Source organism: Brassica rapa, chromosome A06 (genome assembly GCF_000309985.2).
Source record: "Brassica rapa cultivar Chiifu-401-42 chromosome A06, CAAS_Brap_v3.01, whole genome shotgun sequence".
NCBI classification, from domain to species: domain Eukaryota; kingdom Viridiplantae; phylum Streptophyta; class Magnoliopsida; order Brassicales; family Brassicaceae; genus Brassica; species Brassica rapa.
In genome coordinates, this window is record NC_024800.2 from 11,681,145 (window position 1) to 11,688,734 (window position 7,590).

Below are 7,590 nucleotides of genomic sequence, written 5' to 3' on the forward strand. Positions count from 1 at the left end.
AGAACTTGATTTAAATACAGTTTTACTTTCCTAATTTACTTGAAAATTAAATCCTTCAAATTTTTAAATTAGTAAACTAAATTAAATCTTTCAAATTAAACTTTGAGCAATAATTTATTTTCCGAATTTACTTTATAAAAATTAAAATTTTTATTAGTGATTTTGCTAAAATAAATAAATTTGAAATATCAACTCCACTTCAGTTTTTTTTCCTTGTCGATATAGAAACATCAGTTTGCAGCCAAAACTGAGTTTTAGATCGAGACAAATTAAACTAGGGCTTCGATGTACATCCATCTTCAAACTACCACAGTGAATTAAGTTTTTGAATTTGACTCTTCTAATTCTAATCCATTATATCTTTGCTTTTCATGAACTCATGTTATTTTCATTCCTTTACAAAAACGTGTATATTTTCTTAACTTTTTTTTTATTTTGTTAGTGTTGTTCTATTAACTTGCGAGAGTCTTTAGTTAAGGTTGGATATTTTGTTAATGCAGACTTTATGCTAGTGTACAAATATTTTATTGATTTAAAAGAACTCTACAAAATTAACATGTACAGTCTGTTATACACGTGTGGACTTAATGTTAATCAACCGGTGATCAGCCGACAACATACCAATAAAGAAGACAATACTCTAGCATGTCGATAATCAGCAGACAACAAACTAATCTAATGCTTATGATGTTAAATTCTGTTGAAACATGTAGCCATTATATAAGTTTACCAAATTCACACGTTAAGTCTGCTATACTGAGAGATGTCAATCCAAGTCCCACATTGGATAATTAGATAAGAAGTGTCTAATATATAAAGAGATGTCCAACTCTAATAGTACGAGGCCTTTTGGGAAGGAAACCAAAAGTAAATCTATGCGGGCCAGCCTCTAAGGTCCAAAGTGGACAATATCGTATTAATCGGAGAATATAGAGTTGGACACGGGATTTCACAATCCCAACAATTGGTATCAGAGCGGTTTGACGAAAAATCTGCAAGAAGACCAAAATACCCTTCGAGCAGGAATGGGACCCTTCAAGGTGGAAAGGGAGGTTCGGCAGAGATTAGTCAAGAAGATCCTGGAATTGTGGGAAGAGCATCCTCAAAGCAACTCAAAGTAACCTTGCGACTAAGGGTGTCGAATGTTGAAGAAGCGACAAGACACCGAGATGATTCGCTAGAGGAAAGGGCACAAGGTATGTGGTCCTTAGCTTAAGGGGGAGAATGAGAGATGTCAATCCAAGTCCCACATTGGATAATTAGATAAGAAGTGTCTAATATATAAAGAGATGTCCAACTCTAATAGTACGAGGCCTTTTGGGAAGGAAACCAAAAGTAAATCCATGCGGGCCAGCCTCTAAGGTCCAAAGTGGACAATATCGTACTAATCGGAGAATATAGAGTTGGACACGGGATTTCACAATCCCAACAATTGGATTCAAATCTCTTAGAAACACAAAGAGTTATAAGAACAACTTTTCTTATTAGCTTTAGAAACTTCTCAAAACTAAAGCTCTCAATATGTTTCACTTAGATCATATGGAACACCTCTCCATTAGACCTATATTTATATGAAAGACAATTCCCTTTAACATGTGGGATATGGAAAACACAAACCTAACCTAAATAGAAACTTCCTTTTCCTATTTCTAGGTTTCCTTATTGTGTTTATCTTAACATATTAAACATCTAATAATATGTTAAGTTTCCACAAGCTTGGAATTATCCAACATTCACCCCCTTAATTCCAACTTGAATTAGGGAGATCAATTTCTTGAACTCCGATTAAGCTCCTCATTTGCTTGAACATAATCCTTGCTAATGGCTTGGTAAGGATGTCGGCCTTCTGCTCAACACCCGGCACATGCTCCACTTCGATATGCCTGTTCTCCACACACTCACGAATGAAGTGATACTTCTTGAGTACATGCTTACTCCTTCCATGGAAAACTGGATTCTTGGTTAGAGCAATGGCTGATTTGTTGTCGATCCTAAGCTTGACTCTCTCGCATTCTTTGCTTAATATCTCACTCAACAATTCCTTCATCCATATAGCTTGCTTCGCTGCTTCTGTTGCTGCCATGAATTCTGCTTCGCATGATGACAATGCAACCGTCTGCTGCTTCTGCGACGTCCAAGTAATCAGTGATGAACCGTAGTAGAATGCATGTCCTGACGTGCTCCTCCCGTCATCGAGATCAATGTTGTGACTGCTGTCACTATAACCAATGACACTCCTTGACCCATCTCTCTTGAAGAACAGACCGAAGTTTGTTGTTCCTTTCACATACTGCAGTATGTGCTTGATGGCTTGTCCGTGAGAGTCTCTCGGATTGTGCATGTATCTGCTAAGAACACCTACTGCGTAACACAGGTCGGGTCTTGTGTGAAGCAGATACCTCAAACATCCTATGATTCTTCTGAACTCGGTAGCATCTATCTCTTGTTCATCTTCAGCTTTTGAGATCTTCAAATTCGCCTCCATTGGAATTTGAGTTGCGTTACACGCTTCCATCTTTGTGTCACGTAGGATTCCTTGAGCATACCTCTCTTGCTTTATTCTGATTCCGTCTGCTCCTTGAATCACCTCTATGCCAAGGTAGTATGTTAGCTTACCTAGATCTGACATCTCGAACTTCTTAGACATCTCCTCCTTGAATTGTCTAACCACCTTAAGTGAAGTTCCTGTCACAAATAGATCATCAACGTAGATGGCAATGATCAAGACGTCTCCTCCTTCAGTCTTGTAGTACACTGATGGTTCCTTTGTGCACTTCTCAAATCTCATCTCCTTGAGAACCTGATCAAGTTTCACACTCCATGCTCTGGGTGCCTGGCGTAACACATGCAACGTCTTGTGTAACACACAAACTCGATCCTCTTCTCCTTTCTTCTCAGAACCAGTCGGTCTATCTACAAGCTCTCATATCTTGTTTCTTGTGATAGACTCCAACTCGTTTTCCATAGCTTCAACCCAATCTTCTTCCCAAGATAGGTTAAACTCATCTGAGGCAATCTCTCCTCCTCTATCGGTGTGAGATCTTTTGAACCGATAGAATGCCTCACGATTATCTGTTGGCATTGGTGGTGCGATTCGTCCACTCAAATCTCCAAGCAATAATCTCACTGGCTTTGATGTACAAATCATGGCCTTAGTCAGGAATGTGTCTCTGGTTTGCTTCCCTGCGAGACATGTGTCACACACGCCTTCTTTGTGTGTTACACTCGGGAATGAGTGTCTCGTTTGCTTCTCTGCGAGACATGTGTCACACACGCCTTCTTTGTGTGTTACACTCTGCATTCCTACGACCATCTCCTTCCTTACCATGTTGTTCATCACTCCATAGCATATATGTCCTTGTCGAGCATGCCACCTCCATGTAGCATCTATGTCCCTGACATGTAAACTCTCCGAGTAGCTTATCTCCATAGGGGTCTTGTAGAGACGGTTTGGAGATCTTGTCACACGAACTAGCAACCTTCCATGCGAATATGTGAGCGTTAAGTAGACATCTTTCATGTTAACCTCACATCCGTTCTCTGTTGCTTGCCCAAGACTCAATATATTGTGCTTCAGATCGGGTATGTTGTATATGTCTTTGAGTGCCTTCTTTTCTCCAGTCTTGCACACAAAAGTAACCACACCCTTTCCTACAATGTCAACACACGATCCATCACCAAACTTCACCTTCCCTTTGGTGTTGAGATTCAAACTCGAAAAGAACTCCTTGTTTCCTGTCATGTGATTGCTCACTCCATTATCCAAATACCAGACACTTGCATTGCCTTTGTCGATATCAAGATTCTTCGGAATCACCTTATCTTCGTTCAAAAACACCACCTCGTGTACATAAAGTGCATCAGCCTCTTCTGTCTCGTTTAGGTTGGTTTCTTGATTCTTCTCTGTCTTTTCGGGACAGACAGTTGCGTAGTGACCAGGCTTGTCATATCTCCAACATATCAGCTTTGAACGATTCTTTTTCGAGTTGTTATCTTCGGTGTGTGACGCACGGTTTTGGTTGTGTGACCTACCTCGACCTCTGCCTCTACCGTTCCGTCCTCTTTCTCTACCACGGGAATTCTCATAGCCCCTCTGACTATGCTCTTCATTGTTCAAAAACATCAGCTTCCCTTGGTCTTCTTTCTGAGTTTCTTCTCCTACACGCTCCTCGTACGCCTTAAGCCTTCCAACTATGTCTTCAAACCCCGTCGAGTTGAGATCTAGGACTTGCTCAAGTGATGCTATGATCTGGATATACTTGTGTTTTGGAAGACCCTTCAAGAACTTCTTGACCATCTTGGATTCTTCTATGTTTTCTCCCAACGAGGTTGCTTTGGATGATAGGCCCGATATCTTCCCCGCGAACTCATCGACCGTATCTGCATCATCCATTTTCAACCTATCAAACTCTGTCATCAACATCTGACGTCTCGCCTCCCTTACACGATCAGCTCCTAGGTGTCGCGACTTGATGGCGTTCCAGATCTCTTTTAATGCGGTTTGTTCTCCCACCTGGAGAATCAAAGTCTCTGGAACAGATTGAAACAAAAGAGCTATCGCAACATCGTTCTTCTTTTGATCATCTGAACCGGGTTCGATTGTGTCCCACACTTCATGAACACGTAGTAGAACCTTCATCCTCATCGACCAAACTGTGTAGTTTGTCGATGACAACATCGGACATTGGATGGATGTAGATCCAAAGTCCTTCGTGCGTGGAGCCCTAGTCACGTCAGCCATCTTGCCGTCGCGATCTCTTGTTCACAAGCACCAGGATCTTAAGCTACAACTTAAGCTTAGATCGAGTCTCCAACCTGAGGCTCTGATACCAATTCAAATCTCTTAGAAACACAAAGAGTTATAAAAACAACTTTTCTTATTAGCTTTAGAAACTTCTCAAAACTAAAGCTCTCAATATGTTTCACTTAGATCATATGGAACACCTCTCCATTAGACCTATATTTATATGAAAGACAATTCCCTTTAACATGTGGGATATGGAAAACACAAACCTAACCTAAATAGAAACTTCCTTTTCCTATTTCTAGGTTTCCTTATTGTGTTTATCTTAACATATTAAACATCTAATAATATGTTAAGTTTCCACAAGCTTGGAATTATCCAACCTATACATGTGTAGATCTTATGCTTATCCACCGATTATAAGCAGACAACAAACTACTCTACAGGTTTCAGATATTATTCCTGTAAAATCATGTAGACACTATACAGCCACTACGCAAGTCTACCAAATGCACATGTAAAGTCTGGTATAAAAACATAGACTTTGTACTAATCTAGCTATTATATAAGCAGACAAAAAACTAAACTACATGTTTGGACTTTCATGTTTGTAAAAACACGTAGACACTATGCAAGTCCCAAAAATCTCAAAATTTACTTTTCGGACAAGTTTTTTCCTTACTCTTACGTGGTAGTGATCCAGTGTAAAAGAAAACAGAAAATATTATTTCTCATAAGAAACTATGAAGTTTATATACTTTAACTAGTGGTGGTAATTCAGTGGCGTTTGAGAAAATAAATTCAATACATCGAATTCCGGTTCGAACTCCATTGGCCACACGGATATAGATTATTGCTTTCGGCTCATTTGAATGTCCATGAGAGAGTCTATCCGTGGACTGTACCTCCACCCGTAAGTTTAGATCTATGTTTTTAATAGATCTGTGTTTAACTATTTTTTTAATAAAAAAAAATATAATAGGCATAAACTGTATTTGTTGGACTACAAATGAGCACGTGTTATTTATGTAATGGAAAAATAGATATAAGTTATTAAATAAATTATTTATTCAGGTATTTATAATCTTTGATATAGGTTCTCGAGATAGCTTATAAAATTCTCCCGCACCTCCCCTCACAATATTCCATTTTCTCGTAACACCTGTACTGAAGCCCATCATTGGAGACACAACAAGGACAAGTAAGTTTATTCCCTTCGCCGCATTTCATTTGCTTACAACTTTCTTTACCCACACCAAGAACTTGGCCGTCGACAACTATATACACAAAAAGTGACAACAATATCAATCAAAGGAAAAAAGATTATCAATGATATTATGATATGATTGCAATGGTGAAAAACGGTAAGTAATAAAAAACAGGAAAGCTAGTATAAATGCATACATTCATGAAGAGGAAGAAACGCGATCAATATTATGCAAAAGATAGCGAACTGTGATGACGACATATTATTCTTTGCAATATTCTTATGTTGCAAACACGTTTATTATTTTTATATATTTTTTTGAATTTTACGTTTTCTGGTTTGATGGTTGAAATTTTCATTTGAAATGGAGATTAATTTATAGATAGGAGTATGTAAACTAACGAAGCATGTCTTGCATGGCGATCCAGAATATTTGTTTTTTTTTTGTTTGACTTGTTTTTTTTTTCTAAATATTGTGTGGTAATTATATTGGTGTTTAACGTTGTTTTTTTATTTTCTAGTTATTTTTAGAAATAGTCAAACTATTATGTGTTAATCATATTGGAGAAATAAATAAGATTTATTAAAATTTATAATAAAATATTACTGATTTCACAAATCTCCTTTTCAGCAAAATGTGTATTTCATATAGTTATGATTAGAGGTGGCAATTAGGCCTACCCGCAACCATCTGTCTCGTCCCGCTGCTGTCTAGTTTTCATTTGGGTGGTAGCGGGCTGGACTGCCGCCGGACACGGTCCCCATAGATGATGACCAATCCTGTCCCACCTCTATATATGCGGTAAGTGGATCGACCTGCGGGATACACCAAAACATGATGGATCAAAGTTGTTGTTAACTTCGGTACATGTATTGCATAAGAATGTGATGTAGAGAGATGTTTGAATGAAACTTGATACAATGGAATGCAATGTGATGCAAAGCGATGTTTGTGCAATGATAGAGTACTCACTTGAATGCAAAGGCTTTCCTGAGTTCTTATTTAAATGCAACCAGCTTCATACAATGGAAGGTCGATATTTGTACACTAAATTCCTACTATATATCAAAGCTTGCACATTCTTTTGAAGTAGATGGCTCATATATTTGTTAAGCACTTGCGATCCAACGCTAAAAGAGGAATATAAAGCTACTGTTGTGATAGGAATACTAAGCAAATCACAAGCCATTGCTGATAAATCACCATACCTATGAGTATTATCCTTCCAAAACTGGAGAATGTTGTGGGAACCGAAATTCACACTGTCGATTTCCGTTTAAATAAGGAAACTAAGAAAACCCTAGTTTCCCAGAGGACCCGGATATCTGTTAATTACCACACGTCAAGCAATCAGAACACGAGAATAACAACGATAAAAATAAGAAATCGAAAAGAGAGCAAAGTAGATCTTATTCCGAATCTGCGTATGAGCGTTACAACAAGGTATAAGCCTGAGCTCGAGAGCTGTCGGCGAGATTCCTAGTTCTAGTAACCCTAAGACGGCTAAACCTATTTGAGTCGCAGCTCGAAATAACAAAAACGGAAAATTGCCTAAATTGCTCTAAGTGCTAAGTTTGCTCTGAAAAAGTTCTTCTTTTCAGCTCCTCGCCTAGGACTCCTTATATACTAGCTCCAAGG

The 7,590-nt window shown here is 38.5% G+C and overlaps 1 long non-coding RNA gene across 1 annotated transcript; it reads right to left on the reverse strand.

The window, feature by feature from the left end:
• On the reverse strand, positions 1-7,389 carry LOC117126002. The gene is made up of 2 exons (XR_004448517.1): positions 5,128-7,389; positions 1-751 (listed from the first exon to the last, which is right to left on the reverse strand). It is a non-coding gene; the product is annotated as an uncharacterized LOC117126002 (long non-coding RNA).
• Between the last annotated feature and the right edge of the window lie 201 nt (positions 7,390-7,590).